This window comes from Anas platyrhynchos, chromosome W, assembly GCF_047663525.1.
Source record: "Anas platyrhynchos isolate ZD024472 breed Pekin duck chromosome W, IASCAAS_PekinDuck_T2T, whole genome shotgun sequence".
NCBI lineage: Eukaryota > Metazoa > Chordata > Aves > Anseriformes > Anatidae > Anas > Anas platyrhynchos.
In genome coordinates, this window is record NC_092620.1 from 5,037,328 (window position 1) to 5,056,343 (window position 19,016).

At 46.9% G+C, this 19,016-nt stretch overlaps 1 long non-coding RNA gene across 1 annotated transcript; it reads right to left on the reverse strand.

Moving 5' to 3' along the window:
• Positions 1–5,753: 5,753 nt before the first annotated feature.
• LOC140000592 (uncharacterized) lies at positions 5,754–12,447 on the reverse strand. The gene is made up of 2 exons (XR_011805637.1): positions 12,370–12,447; positions 5,754–8,438 (listed from the first exon to the last, which is right to left on the reverse strand). It is a non-coding gene; the product is annotated as an uncharacterized lncRNA (long non-coding RNA).
• Positions 12,448–19,016: the final 6,569 nt, after the last annotated feature.

The following is a 19,016-nucleotide window of genomic DNA, read 5'->3' on the forward strand; positions in this document are numbered from 1 at the left end:
GGAAGGCCAAGAAGGGAAGCATCCTGGTGGGCGTCTGTTATAGACCACCGAACCAGGATGAGGAGACTGATGAGGAGTTCTACAGGCAGCTGACAGAAGTTGTGAATCCCAGAATTTCTAGGTTGGAAGAGACCTCAAGATCATCGAGTCCAACCTCTGACCTAACACAAACAGTCCCCACTAAACCATATACCTAAGCTCTACATCTAAACGTCTTTTAAAGACTTCCAGGGATGGTGACTCCACCACTTCCCTGGGCAGCCTGTTCCAATGTTTAACAACCCTTTCGGTAAAGAAGTTCTTCCAAGATCCAGCCTATAACTCCCCTGGCGCAACTTAAGCCCGTTCCCCCTCGTCCTGTCACCAGGCACGTGGGAGAACAGACCAACCCCCACCTCTCTACAGCCTCCCTCCTTTGAGGTACCTATAGAGAGCAATAAGGTCACCCCTGAGCCTCCTCTTCTCCAGGCTGAACAAGCCCAGCTCCCTCAGCTGCTCCTCGTAGGACTTGTTCTCCAGGCCCCTCACCAGCTTCGTCGCCCTTCTGTGGACGAAATCGTCAATGCTTTTTCTCATGGGGGACTTCAACTTCCCAGACATATCCTGGAAGCACAACACAATCCAGAGAAAGCAGTCTAGGAGGTTTCTGGAGAGCGTGGAAGATACCTTCCTGACACAGCTGGTTAGTGAGTCTACCAAGGGAGGTGCCCCACTAGACCTTCTCTTCACAAACAGAGAAGGACTGGTGGGAGATGTGGTGGTTGGAAGCTGTCTTGGGCTGAGTGCTTTCCTTCTTGAAGAGAGCGGTCTTCAAGAAGTAAGTCTTAATGGTGCAGGAGCAGTCTGTCCCCAAGTGCCCAAAGATGAGCTGGCATGGAAGATGACCGGCCTGACTGAACAGGGACTTGTGGCTTGAGCTTAGGAGAAAGAAGAGGGTTTATAATCTTTGGAAAAGAGGGCGGGCCACTCAGGAGGACTATAAGGATATTGCGAGGCTGTGTAGGGACAAAATTAGAAAGGCCAAAGCTCATCTGGAGCTCAGTCTGGCTACTGCCATTAAAGACAACAAAAAATGTTTTGACAAATAGATCAACACAAAATGGAGGACTAAGGAGAACCTCCATTCTTTAGTTACAAAAGATGAAGAAAAGGCAGAGGTGCTTAATGCCTTCTTTGCCTCAGTCTTTAGCAGCAAGAGCAGTTGTTTTCTGGATATCCAGTACCCTGAGCTGGTGGAAGGGGATGGGGAGCAGAATGTGGCCCTCATAATCCACGAGGAAATGGTTGGTGACCTGCTATAGAATCATAGAATAGAATCATAGAATATCCTGAGTTGGAAGGGACCCTTAAGGATCATCAAGTCCAACTCTTGACACCGCACAGGTCTACCCAAAAGTTCAGACCATGTGACTAAGTGCACAGTCCAATCTCTTCTTAAATTCAGACAGGCTCGGTGCAGTGACCACTTCCCTGGGGAGCCTGTTCCAGTGTGCAACCACCCTCTCTGTGAAGAACCCCCTCCTGATGTCAAGCCTAAATTTCCCCTGCCTCAGCTTAACCCCGTTCCCGCGGGTCCTGTCACTGGTGTTAATGGAGAAAAGGTCTCCTGCCTCTCGACACCCCCTTACGAGGAAGTTGTAGACTGCGATGAGGTCTCCCCTCAGCCTCCTCTTCTCCAGGCTGAACAGGCCCAGTGCCCTCAGCCGTTCCTCGTACGTCTTCCCCTCCAGGCCCTTCACCATCTTCGTAGCCCTCCTCTGGACACTCTCCAACAGTTTCATGTCCTATGGCACTTCGATGTACGCAAGTCAATGGGGCTGGATGGGATCCACCCGAGGGTACTGAGAGAACTGGCGGAGGAGCTGGCCAAGCCACTTTCCATCATTTATCAACAGTCCTGGCTATCGGGGGAGGTCCCAGTTGAATGGCAGCTAGCAAACGTGACGCCCATTTACAAGAAGGGCCGGAGGGCAGACCCAGGGAACTATAGGCCTGTCAGTTTGACCTCAGTGCCAGGGAAGCTCATGGAGCAGATTATGTTGAGAGTCATCACGCGGCGCTTGCAGGGCAAGCAGGCAATCAGGCCCAGTCAGCATGGGTTTATGAAAGGCAGATCCTGCTTGATGAACCTGATCTTCTATGACAAAGTGACACTGGGTGGATGAGGGAAAGGCTGTGGATGTGGTCTACCTTGACTTCAGCAAGGCTTTTGACACCATTCCCCACAACATTCTTCTCAAGAAACTGGCTGCTCATGGCTTGGACTGGCGTACACTTCATTGGGTTAGAAACTGGCTGGATAGCCGGGCCCAAAGAGTTGTGGTGAATGGAGTCAAATCCAGCTGGAGGCCGGTTACTAGCGGCATTCCCCAGGGCTCGGTGCTGGGGCCAGTCCTCTTTAATATCTTCATCGATGATCTGGATGAGGGGATCGAGTGCACCCTCAGTAAGTTTGCAGACAACACCAAGTTAGGTGCGTGTGTTGATCTGCTTGAGGGTAGGAAGGCTCTGCAGGAGGATCTGGATAGGCTGGACCGATGGGCTGAGGTCAACTGTATGAGGTTCAACAAGGCCAAGTGCCGGATCCTGTACTTTGGGCACAACAACCCCAAGCAGTGCTACAGGCTGGGAGAGGAGTGGTTAGAAAGCTGCCTGGCAGAGAAGGACCTGGGAGTGATGGTTGATAGTCGGCTGAATATGAGCCAGCAGTGTGCTCAGGTGGCCAAGAAGGCCAACAGCATCCTGGCTTGTATCAGAAACAGTGTGGCCAGCAGGTCTAGGGAAGTGATTGTCCCCCTGTACTCGGCTCTGGTGAGGCTGCACCTTTAGTACTGTGTTCAGTTTTGGACCCCTTGCTGCAAGAAGGATGTGGAGGTACTTGAGGGAGTCCAGAGAAGGGCGACCAAGCTGGTGAGGGGTCTGGAGAACAAGTCCTACGAGGATCGGCTGAGGGAGCTGGGGTTGTTCAGCCTGGAGAAAAGGAGGCTCAGGGGTGACCTTATCGCTCTCTATAGGTACCTTAAAGGAGGCTGTAGCGAGGTGGGGATTGGTCTATTCTCCCACATGCCTGTGGACAGGACGCGGGGGAATGGGCTGAAGATGCGCCAGGGGAGTTCTAGATTAGAGATTAGGAAGAACTTCTTTACTGAGAGGGTTGTTAGGCATTGGAATGGGCTGTAGCACAAGGTGACTATGAAAGGGGTGTCCGTCTTGCATTGTGGGTGCCGTGGCAGGCTCTTGTGAAATGTGTTCATCTGATTCGTGTCAGTATGGAACAATGCTAGGGCCACATGATATGATGAAATGTGACCTTCTGTCTTACATACCCTTGTATAACCACAAGTCTAAGAAAAACAGAGTGGTTAATGTATGTAGTTCTCATGTCTTGCAAAGGAATGGTTCAGCAATTCATGTTAATAGGGGATTTGAAGGGTTAACATTGAGGCCCAAGTCTGGGTCTGGGAGATAAGAGAATAAGGGGGAGTTCTTGAGATAACTGCAGACTATTGCACAAGATGTTGTACAAGTCTCTGACATCTGGCTCAGAGACTACCAAGTAAGGAGAGAAGAGAGCTGAAGGAAAACTGAAGGACAAAGCCTGGGAGGAAGACTACAAGCCTTCAGTATGAGGGACCACTGGAGACTGATACGCATGCGCCAGTGGGAGGGTTTGGACTCCGGGAACTAATTATAATAACTCTGCCTTTTCTAAGTAGTAATGAATATGTATTAGCCTAGGAGCATAAAAACCAACCGCCTGATATAACTGGTGTGCATCTTGGTGGAGCGGAGACTCCTGGAGCACCTAGTGCTGTTTGCTTACCTCTATTCATTTAATAAGTTGTAAACTTTAACTGCAATCCTATTTGGGACTCAGTCATTTATTACACTCTCCATAGAAGTGGCTGAGGATTTGAGATAAGGCCAGAGAGCGATAAGGAGTGGCACGTGCAGGGATGGTTTCCAAGTGCTGCAGTTGCTTTCTCTTCTGTTTATCAGGTGCCACAGGCAAGGTGGGCTGTGACATTAGTCTTTAGAATTGGAGCAAAGCATGTGATATTGTATGAACTCACTTTAGGATAGAATAAATCTTGTAGTTAAAATATAATGAGAACAAAATATATGACATCTTGTTATCTGTCGACCTTCTGTTATGTTGAAGCATCTTGTTAATTGAAACATCCCATTATCTATCAACCTTCAGTTATGCTGAAACTTGAGCTAACTTGAGCCAACTCGGCATTCCTGCAGCTTGGAAAACAACTGATTCAGTCAACTTGGCATTCTTTAGCAAAAGGTGAAAAGTACGCCATGAGGAAGACCTACAGCCTTCCTCACGAAGACCCCTGTCCACAATTCTTGGGAGGCTTTGTGCAAGCGCAAGGACTGATAAGCTAATTAGCATACAAAGCGAGAGTAGGTGGGTTTAGGTAATGAATATGTATAGGCGTTAATTGAATAATCATTGTTTTACTGTATAAATATGAGATAATTTGTTACTTTGAACATGTATGTTAGGCGGAAGGATTCCCCGTGCATCCAGCGCTGACAATAAAGGATACTTTGTCACTTAGAAATTTCGGCTTCGATCTTTGAATCACATGTCACTTGAATGTCACAGGGCATCTAAGAAGGGTGTTTTAGCAGAAAAAGCTTGTCTGGTATGGTGGTGCCTGATGGCAGTGTGTTTCCGCAGGTGAAGAGGTACCTAAAACCCCATCCTATCTAGCCTGTGCACACCTATCTGAGAATGAAAGCTGCTTTCCAGTAATTCAGAAAGCCAAGTTACATCTCAGCCTTGAACATCTGGGGCCTGTGCCTGGGCTTTTGAGCCTGTCTGTAACACTTGGCACCAGCACTAATACTTCTTTTGGCGTATGTTGAGGGTTTGAGGCCTGTGTCTGGGATTAGGGACCTGTCTGGAGCCATTGGGGCCTTTGTCATGGGTTTTGGAGCCTTCCTGTAGAGTTCAGGGCCTGTGTTTAGGCTTTTGGGGTCTGCATCTGGGGGTGGGGGTGGTGGGGGTTGGGGCTGTGTCTGGGGGGGGGGGGTGTGGAGCTGCTCGTAGACCATTGGGGCCTGCATTGAGGGGGTTGGGAGCTGCTTGTACACCTTTTGGGGCTTGCATCTGTGGGGGGTGGGGCCTGCCTCTGCGGGGTGGGGGTTGGGAGCTGCTTGTACACTGCAGGGGCCTCCGTTGGGGGGGAGGTTTGGAGCTGCTTCTACACCTTTGGGGCTTGTATCTGGGGAGGGGTTGGGTGCTGGTTCTACACTGTAGAGGCCTGCTTCTGGGGGGGATTGGGGCCTGCATCTGGGGGAGGGGTAGGAGGTAGGAGCTCTTTGTGTATATTTAGAGCCTGGGGGGGGGGGGGGGGGGGGGAGTGGAGGGAGTGGAGCTGCTTCTACACCTTTGGGGCCAGTGTGTGTGGGGCGTTGGGAGTCACTTGTACATGGTAGGGGCCTGGGTCTTGGGAGGGGGGGGTTGGGGTTGTTTGTACACCTTTGAGGCCTGTGCCTCTGGGGAGGGTGGGGAGTTGCTTGTACACCTTTGGGGCCTGTGTCTGTGGGGAGTCAGGGCCTGCATCTGGAGGGGGTTGGGAGCTGCTTGTACAATGCAGTGACTTGTGACTGGGGTGGGAGCTTGGGGCCTGGGTTTGCGGGGGGGGGGGGGGGGGGGGGGGTTGGGAGCTGCTTGTACAACTTTGGGAGTTGCACCTGAGGGGTGGTTGTGTTATAAATAACTGAGTCCCAAATAGGGTTACAATCAAAGTTTACAATTTATTAAAGGAATAGAGGTAAGCAAACAGCGCTGGGTGTGCCGGGAGTCTCTGCTCCACTGTGAGAAACACTCTGTAGCCAATAACAGGCTCAGGCGAGGATCTCAGTAAAGTAGTAATTTGTTCGCGATTGCAATGGTGGGCACCCCACAAGCAGGAGAGTGCATCTACTAGTTCCAAAACACAGTTTATATACTTTTTAATGACTGGACCCTCCCCTGTTTCCCCACTGAGTGAGTAATCCAGGTTCACAATCTATCTGATGCTTCACAGACAACGCATGGCCTTCAGTTGTTGGCCTGTTAAATTTCAAATTTCTTTTGACACTTTTACTATTTAAAGTGGTAATATTTCTTCGCTTATCTGACTTGACTTAACACTGTGATTTGCTCCTAATTGCTCTAAGGAGTCCGGTTGTCTGCATTTTACAAGGTTGTTTGTTGAGCTTTCTTATCACTGCAAGCATATCTCAATACCACGTTCCTTCCTTCTAAACAATGTAACTCTGCAAAAACACTTATATTCCCACATCCACCAAGACACACACCTCACCCCTGCCAGAGTCCCCCTTTTTATAGCTTGGTTGTTCTGGGTGTACGTGGCATATCCTGGTATGTCCTGCGGTTGCACGTACTGTTGCTAGGGGGTTGTCTTGGACCTCCTGGTGGTCGTGAGGATGAAGGCCGTAGTCTTCCTCTGCATTGTGGCTTGCGATCTTGCTGAGCAAGCACTATACATGTTCTTATCAGGATGGGCAGCTGGAGACTTTCCAGCTATACAGGGTTGTCACAGCCCCCACAAGCTTCCCCATCAGTTTGATTAACAAACTTATTATACAATATTTATTACAATCCCCCCTTTTTGTTTTTACCATTTTGTTCATCAAACCGGGCAACAGCTTCTCGTGCGAGTGGGAGGATGGGAGTTTCTTTACTAATAACCTGGTCTCCTTCTAAGTGTTCATATTGTTTTCTTATTAACATTAGGTGTGCTGCCTCCAATCTATTCTTTACTAACCCAATCACTTAATTCAGTACCCGAGTCTCAAGGTTTACCCTTCAAACGCTCTATCAACACGAACTGCTAGACCATTCTTTTGCAAGATAACCACTCTGTTTCTCTTGGACTTGTGGTTATACAAGGGTATGTAAGACAGAAGGTCACATTTCATCATGAGGCCCTAGCATTGTTCCATATTGACACGAATCAGATGAACATATTTCACAATCCCCCATCTCCTTTTTCATGGTATTGATTCGTGTTTTCCTTTCCAATCAAGTCAATACTTGCCGAATTGGTATCAATTTTGGATATTCTTTTGTTTTTATTATCATCAGGGAATGGGTTTTCTCTTTCCCTGGTTCTGAGTCAACACTGTGAGAAACACTCCGTAGCCAATAACAGGCTCAGACGAGGATCTCAGTAAAGTAGTAATTTGTTCGTGATTGCAATGGCGGGTGCCCCACAAGCAGGAGAGCGCACTTACCAGTTCCAAAACACAGTTTATATACTTTGTAATGACTGGACCCTCCCCTGTTTCCCCACTGAGTGAATAATCCAGGTTCACAATCTAACCCATGCTTCACAAACAATGCATGGCCTTCAGTTGCTGGCCTGTTAAATTTCAAATTTCTTTTGACGTTTTTACTGCTTGAAGTGGTAATATTTCTTCACTTATCTGACTTGACTTGACACCGTGATTTCCACCTAATTGTCCTAAGGAGTCTGGTTGTCTGCATTTTACAAGGTCGCCTGCAAAGCTTTCTTATCACTGTAAGCATATCTCAGTACCACATTCCTTCCCTCTAAACAATGTAACTCTGCAAAAACAGCATTTCTATTCCCACAACAGGTACCGCAGATATTTGCATTCCTTGTATAACTGAGTGTATTAGTCTGGTAAAACGAGGTATTAAACATGGAATTGTTAAGAATCCTCCACATATCCCTAGTACAACCATCCCAATTTTAGTAAGCCAATCAACACCCATAAAGTCCCCCCCCCCCGATAATTCTCCTAGATCAATTCCATTCCAAGTTTGAACTGGGGCATGTGCAACTTTCTTCCTTTCTTTTACGAGTTCATTTACAGCTTTTCCTTTTGTTGTAGTTTAACCCAGCTGGCAGCTAAGCACCACACAGCCATTCGCTCACCCTCCCCCCTCCCTCTCTGGGATGGGGAGAGAAATGTAAAAGTGAGTTGAGATAAAGACAGGTAAATAATAATAGCAATAAAGTCAATAATGATGATAATAGTACTGCTACTAATAATGTGTACGAAACAAGTGATACATAATGCAATTGCTCACCACCTGCTTGACCGATGCCCAGCCTAACCCTGAGCAGTCCGGCCCTCCTCCTTCTTGTGCTAGTAAGTAATCCAAAGCTAAGCGATCTTGATACAAAGCAGTTCTCATCTTGGTATTTTGCTTTGCAATTAATCCAAGTGCATCTCTGGTTTTATTTACTACTATTTATACTACAGCTTGTAACCTAATTATTCTATTAAGCATATATATTGGGGTCCTATAGCCCCAGGATCCATCTTCTGCCCACATAGCTGGATCAGAATAGGCAAACGCCTTCAATCAAGGGGTTGGTCCGCTTTCAGGGTCGATTCAGGCTTGTGTTACCGTTCAGCCTTTCAGGGTGATCCAGCTCCTGGAAAACAAATCACAATTTTATATAGGTTTAAAAAAAGAGGTTCTTATGTTATTTTCTCAGGACAACCTGACCTTAGTGTGGGAGAAGTCCGGTCGAGGCCCTTTCACTCGGCAGTCAATACCCATAGGGGTTGCCTCCCTCGGTAGACCCTACACACCGCAGTGAAGGGTCCTGCCCCGGTCTTGCCTTCTCCCTTTCCTCCCTTCAGGCTTGTCCCCTTTATTTGGCATCCTTAATTCATGCAGAGCCTCGTTGCCAGAATATTAGTTCTTCCTTAGCTTGAGTTTCAGTTTCCCAGGAGCGGACTCAACCCTCCAAGTTTCAGTAGTTACTGGTCCCTTTACACTGGATGCGTGGGTCCAACCCCTTTCTGCGGTTCCCACAGCTGTTTCAGTAGTAAGTAAAACAAGGTACAGTCCCTCCCATCAGGGGTTCAGTGATTCTTCCCTCCAGGTTTATTTATTAAGACCTTGTCTCCTGGTTGTATCTTATGAATAGCAAATCCTAAAGGTGGTGTTTGAGCCATCATTCCTGTGGAGGAATCGTTAAGTGAGGCAGGACGTGTGAATGTTGAGCAGTTGGGAGACAATGGGCTGGTGAAGCACCATACTCAACTCACATGAGCCTTGGCACGTATGCAGCTGGCTGAGAGCCAATCAGGCTCAAGGACACGATGCCCTTGGGCCATCGGGGAAAGTCCCTAAGGTGGGACAGGTAGCCAAAAGAAGGAGGGCCAGACTGAAAAGCCCGGGAAGTGTTAACCAATCCTGAGCTTAGTTTCTGCAATATGTATGAGTTGATTATGTTCAAACTAGATAAAAGACGACTGAGCTATCCATTAAAGTTGAAGTTCACTGTTCACTCATATTGAGCGTCTGGGTCTTCCTTCCGTCGGCAACACATTCCAATTTCTCTTAGCTCTTGTAATCTCCTTCCAATAGTAATTATATATTTCTGGGTGCTACGATCCTCAACTACATTGTTCCCTAGAGTCATCCCTTGAGAATAAGGCATATCATATAACATTTCATATGGTGATAATCCAGTCTTACTGTATGGTTTAGTTCTTATGTTTAATAGTGCTAATGGTATGCATTTTGTTCAGGGCATTCATGTCTCGATCATTAATTTAGCCAATTGTTGTTTTATTGTTTGATTCAGTCTTTCTACTTTCCCTGAGCTTTGTGGGTGCCACGGAGTATGGTATTCCCACTGAATACCTAATGATTGACATAATAATTTTATTATTTTAGAAATAAGGTGTGTGCCCTGATCAGAATCAATGTACTGGATTATCCCATATCTAGGTATCAGATTAGAACACCTGATTTGTGCTGTAGCTCATGCTATGGGATAAGCTTCTACCCATTGTGTTAAATGATCTACTATTACCAATAGATATTTTATCCTCTCTACTTTGGGCAATTCAGTGAAATCAACTTGTACTTTCTCAAAAGGCCTATAAGCTGTTTTGTTTTGTTTCTCCCTCCCATGGCTGCTTGTTGAAACACTTTCTTATTTATCTTCTGATTAGTCATGCAATGTTGTGTAATTTGCTTTGCTATTTCAAAAAAAGACAATGCAACCAAATTGTTTTAGTAAATGATCACTTAACACCTCTGTACTGATATAGTATAAACTCACTTTAGGATAAAATAAAAGCGTGTGGTTTTGATATTGTATAAACCTACTTTAGGATAGAATAGAACTTGTGATTAAAAGTTAGCAAGGACAAAGTAAACAACATCTTGTTATCCGTAGACCTTCTGTTACGTTTAAGCATTTTGTTATTTGAAAACATCCCATTATCCGTTAACACTCAGTCAGGCTGAGACTTGAGATAACTTGAGTCAATGGTCTGTTATGTCTTGTTAGCTGAAACATCCTGTTATCTGCCGACCCTCAGTTAAACTGAAGGACAACTCAGCATTTTTACAGCCTGGAAAACAACTGATTAAGGAAGTACATTACAAGGAAGACCTACGGCCTTCCTCCCAAAGACCACTGCCCACATCCTGGAGACCCCGGCCCACAATTCTTGGAAGGCTTTGCGCAAGCGCGAGGACTGATAAGCTAATTAGCATACGAAGCGTGGATAGGCGGGGTTAGGTAATGAATATGTATAGGCGCTAATTGAATATTCATGGTTTCGCTGTATAAATATGATATAGTTTGTCACTTCAAACATGCACGATAGGCGGAAGGATCCCCCGTGCATCCAGCGCTGCAATAAAGAATATACCACTTAAGGAAATTTCGGATTTGGTCTTTAAATCAGTACCCCAATGTGATTGTGCATGCAAACATCCCAATATTTGCTTCGCATAATCTTTTGGCAATATCTCTCGCCTGTCTGGCAGTGTCCATTTTCCTTGTTCTAACTTAGCCCCTATTTTCTCCAGTTTCGTTTGTTTGTTTTGTTTTGTTTTCCATTGCATTTCATAGTCGGTCCAAAAATTCCATAGGGGTTTCTTTTGGATTTTGTTGGAACTGATTCTCAATTCCCAGTTTAACCAGATTTTGGTATTTACCGTTCATTATTTCTGGGTGACTATAGTCTCAGCGTGGGGTCGGTCAGGGGAATGCAATCGTCAACAGTTCCTGAGCAATCTGAGCTCACTCATAAACTCAGGTTGTTTTAAGGGTTAACTGTTTTTCTGTTTCCGTGACACCTCTCTCGGACTGTCATGGTCCCTCTGCCCCAAAGGGCTCACACCCGTGATTTTGAGATCACAGCCTCCTGTTGAGGCAGAACTATTAACATTCCTACATCCTCTTCCCCTGCTCATTCAACTTCAAACAGCTCTGTTAAATACTACATGCCACACCTTTAACACCTTCAACAACTCTTTTAACCCTTCCTTTATCTTTCTCCAGCCTGTACTTTTTTCATGCCAACACCAAAGGCTCAGTCAGGGGCCAATTTAATTCCACTCCTTTTCCCTCTAAGATGCTGAAACAACATATCAGTATGAGACATTTAATCCTATTTTCTTTCTCTCCTAAAAACAACATTAATTGCAAGATAATGTTATAGTCGATTGATCCATAAAGTGGCCATTCACTTTATATAGTGGCCACCACTGATTGCAATACTTAGTGAAAGTCCTCTTGCTTTCTGTGCCACCAGTTCTAACAATATCCTTCCAATGTGCCAATATGCACCCAAGGAAGCTTTCTTTAAAACATCTTTGTTTTGGATATTACCCATTTCCTTGATTTCCCATTCCCTTTTATTTATTTATTTATTACTATTCCTTACTAGTTACTGTCCTTTGTTTCAATTTACACTCAAACCTTTTTACTGCGGGTTTTTACTATCTTTTCCTAATCTTCTCTCCAAATGTCCCAATTCTCTGGGATTAAGCTCTTCTTCCCACATACAAACTTTACTATTTCAGATTATTAACGAGCCCCATTTCAATCATAAATCCACGGAACTTCAGGAAAACAGCTGAAGCACGCAGCCTTCCATCTTCTAGACAAACATTACCACCTTTTCCACAAAAATTTACATTTCAACAGGACCGAATTTCAAGCCGAATGCCAATTTTTCTCATGCACTTTGTTAGGAAGCCCATACAAAACAAGGAATCACTCCTGTGTATCTGTCAATATGGGGGTTTAAAAGGTATTGATGCCTAAATAAACTCGGTCCCCCCCTTCTTAACAAATTCCCAGGGCTCAAGCCCAAACCACCAAAGAAATGACTCTCCGTTCTACCGCTTTGATAATCAGTCAGCCCCCTCCCCCTCTCCAGTACTTGGGAAACTGACCACACACCGCAGCAAATACACCAACACTTCTCAACTGTTAGTTACTTAGATAATGCGCCGCCTTTTTCTTGTCACACTCAAAGCATTTAAGAGCAAAAATAGGATCACAAGATACACCGCCAGGCCCATATATTAGGCACCACTACTCAAACCTTGGATAAAACAGCACTTCTTTTCAGTCTGTCACGCACTTCGTTTGTCTCCGCCCACTCCCCTCGCGGAGAATACGGAACCGCGGATCGGAAATCCTCACTCGTTTTACAGTGATGCTGCGTCTCACTCACACAGCACAATCACGCAATCACACAGAGAGGCCTCTAGCACATCTCATTCATACCACAAGAATATAATTTAGAATGATAACCAACCAACCAAATATTGTCTCTGACTGTGTTCTTCGTGGAGTGACTCTACTTTGTTTCAAACCCTTACACTTTCACAAATACTTTCAACACAAAATACCTGGACATTTAAGAATAACACATACAATTATTAACACTCCAGTTAGTATCCCTCCAGCAGCTGAAAACATACCATTTGTCCGAAGCCTCGGGAGGTCTTTGTCTGTTCCTGCGGTGAGCAGCTGAGAGTGGAGTCCCCTCTGAGCAAAACACTCAGGGTGCACCTAGGGGCGTCCGCTCCGCAGCCGATCCCGCAGCCGAGCAGAGTGTCTCCTGCCTGGCTCACCAAAATGTCTCACAGAAAGCTGACTCCACAATCAGTAAGATTGTAAAGTAGGTATGTTTACTCAGATGTGGGCAGCACGGGGGGGGGGGGGGGGGGGGTAGTCCCACCAAAGTCGTGGCAACTTGCTTTGGTTATATCTAGTAAAGAGTTACATATACATGAAGTTTCCCAACACTCCTATACATATGCATAATCTGTCCCTTTGTGAACAGTCCTCCTTATCTCAGACCCCTTGATTAAAGTCTGAACCATGAGGTTGTTTTGATCTGGTTCTCTGGGTCTGAGAGGCTCCTGTTATCTGGAGGTCTAAGCGCAGCACAGCCACAGTACATCACAAATGTAGCACATATTCATTCTTAATCAATTGCTCTCTAATTTCTAATTCCAATGTTTCAGCTGCAGCATACTTGCTCTCTTTCGGATCCACGGGTATTCTACTATTAACATTAATGTTCAAAGCCTGACAGACCCTGTCCTCTGTGGACCCAAATATCGACCAAAATACATGGGGTCTTAAGGGTTCTTTTGGTCATTCTATCATATAATACTGGACCATTTTTAATTTACTTTTTCATTTTCTGGGGCCCCTATTGTTCCAATTTCTAATCATTATTCCTAATGGACTTTCTGGTAATTTGCTCCCTTTCTTCTGGTCCTTGGTCATCAATTCTGTCTGACCCATCTAGGAATTTTACTATGGCAATTCCCACAGCCCTTGGTTACCTTAGTAAGAGTGTCTTGCAGGGAGTTTAGGACCTATCACCCACCCACGAATCCTATAGGACTCACTTCCTTCACCGGCCAAGTCCCTCACGGGAGATTGGAACCGCGGTTAGAAGACCTCCACACTCACTTCGGAACTAAGTTCCATCTCAGTTACACTCTTACACACACAGGCAACCGAATCACACCCAACCGAACGGTATATTCCTTAAACACTTACGTCTCCGTCGTCTGTGTTCGGATCTTCGCAGGCAGAATTACGGGCAAAAATACAATGATGCAGCCGGCAAGGGAGCTCATAAAAAAATTTAAATTCTTTGCTTACCTTTATTCAGGTTCAAGATGGCATTAGTCCCAACCCGACTCAAACAGGAGCCACCAAATGGTGGGGCGCCTGTCCTAGATCAAATCAGAATTCAGGAACCAAAGCCATCCCGGACGAGCCCCCATTTGTAATAAATGGCTCAGTCTTCAAAATAGGACTATCATCAAAGTTTACAATTTATTAAAGGAATAGAGGTAAGCAAACAGCACTGGGTGCGCCGGGAGTCTCTGCTCCACCAAGACGCACACCAGTTACATCAAGCAGCTGATTTTTATTTATTATAATTAGTTTCCGGAATCCAAACCCTCCTACTGGAGCATGCGTATCAGTCTCCGGTGGTCCCTCTGGGGGTCTCTCGTGCTGAAGGCTCCTAGTCTTCCTCCCTCTTGTCCTTCTCCTTTGTCCAACTTGGCTGTATGTCAGAGGCTTGTGCAACATCCCCTGCAAGCTTTGTCTTTTAGTTGTTCTTTAGCTCTCCCCATCTCCTTAATCTCCTGGCCAGATAGCAGACTTACATAGTGTCCCATGCAATAGTCATAATAGTTAGCAGTTATTCTGAAACCCCCCAGATATCAGAGACTTCAAGGAAAAGCCTCCAAATACATTTCCCTTCAAGCTCTCTATTGACACGAATTGCAAAAACATTCCTTTGCAGAATACAAAAATCATATACATTAACCACTCTGTTTTTCTTAGACTTGTGGTTATACAAGGGTATGTAAGACAGAAGGTCACATTCATCATACCATGCGGCCCTAGCACTGTTCCATACTGACACGAATCAGATGAACATATCTCATAAAACCAAAAGCACCTTCCCCCTTCCCCCATCCACCTCCTCCCCCAGAGCAGTGCAGAGGGATGGGCGAATGGGGGTTATGGTCAGTCTACACTGCCTCTTTGCCACCGCTCCTTCTCAGTCACTCTCGTCCCCTGTGCGGTGGAGTTCCTCCCACGGGATGTAGTCCTTGGTTAACTGATCCAGCGTGGGCTTCCCACAGGCAGCAGCTCTTCAAAACTGCTCCAGATATGGGTCCGTACCATGGGGTCCATCCCTCAGGAGCAAACTGCTCCAACCTGGGTCCCCCACGGGCAGCAGCTCCTGCCAGGTCACCTGCTCCTCTCCACATGGCTCCTCTCCACAGGCTACAGGTCTGTCCTGGAATCTGCTCCGGCAGGGGTATTCCACAGGCCGCAGCCTCCATCAGTGCAGGTCCACCTGCTCCACCATAGTCTCCTCCACAGGCTGCAGCGTAGAACCCTGCTCCACCGTGGTACTCCATGGGCTGCAGGGGGATAGCCTGCTTCACCATGGTCCTCACCAGAGGCCACAGGGGACTTCTGCTCTGGTGCATGGAGCACCTCTCCCCCTCCTTCTTCACTGATCTGGGTGCTTGCAAGGCTGTTCCTCACTCCTCTCAGTCTCCCAGCCGCTATGTGGCACAGCGATTTGTTTTTTTTTCCCTGTCTTAAATAAGCTCTCACAGAGGTACAAACAACATCACTTATTGGCTCGGCTCTGGTCAGCAGTGGGGCCCTTACCAAACATGGGGCAGCTTCTAGATCCGTCTCACAGAAGCCACCCCTATGGCCCCCTGCTACCAAAACCTTGCCAGTTAAACCCACTACACTACCCAAAACCTATACCAGCATGAGTTACAAGATGTGCAAAAAAGATTTTGGTCGCTGTATAGGTGAGCAGCTTGTCACCTGGCTGCTCCGGTGCTGGGACAAAGGAGCCAAGAGTCTGCAATTAGAGGGCAGGGAAGACAGGCGGCTGGGATCCCTTGCTAGAGACGAAGGCATTGACAAAGCAATTGCAGATGGAGCACAATCTCACAGCCTCTGGAGGCGTCTCCTCTCAGCTGTGAGGGAAAGGTATCCCTTCAAGGAAGAACTTTTATGTCTACCAGGCAAGTGGACCACTATGGAGAAGGGAATCCAGTACCTGAGGGAATTAGCCGTATGGGAGGTGATTTATAGGGACCTAGACAATGGACAAACATCCACAGATCCAGATGAAGTCAGGTGTACACGACCCATGTGGCGGAAGTTTGTACGGAGTGCACCATCATCATATGCCAGCTCATTGGCAGTATTGGCCTGTAAAGAACATGAGGAGCCCATGGTGGATGAATTGACTAAACTACTCCGGCAGTACGAAGAAAGTCTCTCCTCTTCCCTACAGGCCTGCGTATTGGCTGTGGAGAAACTTTCTGAAAAGGTCCACCAACTTGAAGAGAGATTATTTTCCTCCCCACCTGTACAAACCAGTGTCTCAGCTATCAGGGGTAAGTGTCCATCCATGCAAGGAAGATGATACAGTGGGTACACACCCCGTGACAGCCTGTAGTTTTACCTACGTGACCATGGAGAGGACATGAGAAAATGGGATGGAAAATCTACCTTGATCCCAGAGGCACGGGTATGTGAGTTGTAAGGAAAAAGGGGTTCTCTGAGAAGCTTTGTACTGGGTCTGGCTGGGATGTAAACTCCCTGCAGCAGCCCATACAATGCTGTGCTCTGCACTTGTAGCTAGAACAGCAGTGGTATCACACCAGTGTTGTGTCTGCTGCTGAGCAGTGCTGGCACAGCATCAGGACTCTCTCTAACCCTCCTAGGGGGTGGGCAAAAAGGTGAGCAAGAATCATCACCAGGGCAGCTGACCTAAACCAACCAAAGGGATATTCCATACCATATGATGTCACACTCAGCAATAAAAGGTGGAAACAGGAAGAAGAGGGGAGGGGTGAGCTCTTGTTGTGAAAATGTCTGTCCTCCCGAACACTGGCTATGTGCATTGAGGCCCTGCTTCAAGGACGTGGTCAATCATCGCTCATTTGTGGGAAGTAGAGAGTAATTTCTTTCCTCTGCACTTCCACATAGCCTTAACTTGTTTTGTTTTTCCCTTGTCCCCTCCCTTTTCCCCTTTCCCTTTTTTCCCTTCAAGCCAATCGTTTAATTAATAATAATCTTTCCTTAATATTTTTTTCCCTTTTAATTAAATTATCCTTATCTCAACCCGTGAGTTGTTCTTTCCTTTCCTTCTTCCCCTCCTCACCTAAGGAGGGGGAGTGAGAGAGCGGTTGTGGTGTTCAGCTGCCTAGCACAGTAAAACCACCACAAGCATGCTGCTCCAACTTCCAGCAAGTAGTCCTTCAGACAAAGAAATTAAGGTTCTGACCAGGGGCCCTGCCTCCAGCCGTGGGGAGGAAAGGGACAATCGAGTTTATTGGACTGTGTGGATTCAATGGCCTGGCACGTCAGACGCACAGAAGTATAAGGCTTTAGTTGACACTGGTGCACAATTTACTCTAATGCCATCAAGCTATAAAGGGCCAAAGCCCATCTGTATTTACGGAGTGACAGGGGGATCCCAACAACTAACTGTATTGGAGGCTGAAGTGAGTCTGACTGGGAATGAGTGGGAAAAGCACCGTATTGTGACTGGCCCAGATGCTCCGTGCATCCTTGGTATAGACTATCTTAGAAGAGGATATTTCAAAGACCCAAAAGGGTTCCGGTGGGCTTTTGGCATAGCTGACTTAGAGACAGAGGACATTAAACAGTTGTCTACCTTGCCTGGTCTCTCAGAAGGGTTTCTGTAGTGGGGTTCTAGAGGGTCGAAGAACAGCAAGTGCCGATCGCTACCACAACTGTGCACTGGCAGCAATATCGCACCAACCGAGACTCATTCACCTTTTAATAGTTCCATATGGCCAGTAAAAAAGTCTAATGGTGAGTGGAGACTAACAGTGGACTATCGCGGCCTGAACGAAGTCATGCCACCACTGAGTGCTGTAGTGCCGGACATGCTAGAACTCCAGTACGAACTGGAATCGGAGGCAGCCAAGTGGTACGCCTCAACTGATATTGCTAATGCACTTTTTTCCATCCCTCTAGCAGCAGAGTGCAGGCCACAGTTTGCTTTCACTTGGAGGGGCGTCCAATACACCTGGAATCGGCTGCCCCAGGGGTGGAAACACAGCCCTACCATTTGCCATGGACTGATCCAGTCTGCGCTGGAGCAGGGGGAAGCTCCTGAACACCTGCAGTACATCGATGACATTATTGTGTGGGGTGACACAGCAGAGGAAGTTTTCGAGAAAGGGAAGAAAATAGTCCAAATCCTTCTGAAGGCCGGTTTTGCCATAAAACAAAATAAAGTCAAAGGACCTGCACGAGAGATCCAGTTTTTAGGAATAAAATGGCAAGCTAATAACAGCTATGTCTCCACCAACTAGCAAAATGAAACACAAACTTTCCTAGGTGTCGTGGGGTTTTGGAGAATTCACATGCCAAATTACAGTCTGATTGTAAACCCGCTCTACCAAGTAACCCGTAAGAAGAATGAGTTTGAATGGGGCCCCGAACAACGACAAGCCTTTGAACAAATCAAGCAGGAAATAGTTCATGCAGTAGCCCTTGGGCCAGTCTGAACAGGGCCAGATGTAAAGACTGTGCTCTACACTGCAGCCGGGGAGAATGGCCCCACCTGGAGCCTCTGGCAGAAAGCCCTGGGAAACGCAAGGTCGTCCCCTGGGGTTTTGTAGTCGGGGATACAGAGGATCTGAGCTTGGGGCCATAGAAGTGGCTTCTGTGAGAAGGATCTAGAAGCTGCTTCATGTTTGGTAAGGGCCCCGCTGCTGACCAGAGCCGAGCCAATAAGTGATGTTTTTTTGTGCCTCTGTGAGAGCATATTTAAGACAGGGAAAAAAACGCTGCGACACACAGCAGCTGGGAGAGTGAGAAGAGTGAGGAACAGCCTTGCAGGGGCCCAGGTCAGTGAAGAAGGAGAGGGAGAGGTGCTCCAGGCACTGGAGCAGAAGTCCCCTGCAGCCTATGGTGAGGACCATGGTAAAGCAGGCTGTCCCCCTTCAGCCCATGGAGGAGACTATGGTGGAGCAGGTGGACCTGCACTGATGGAGGCTGTGGCCTGTGGAATACTCCTGCTGGAGCAGATTCCAGGACAGACCTGTAGCCCGTGGAGAGGAGCCATGTGGAGAGGAGCAGGTGACCTGGCAGGAGCTGCTGCCTGTGGGGGACCCAGGTTGGAGTAGTTTT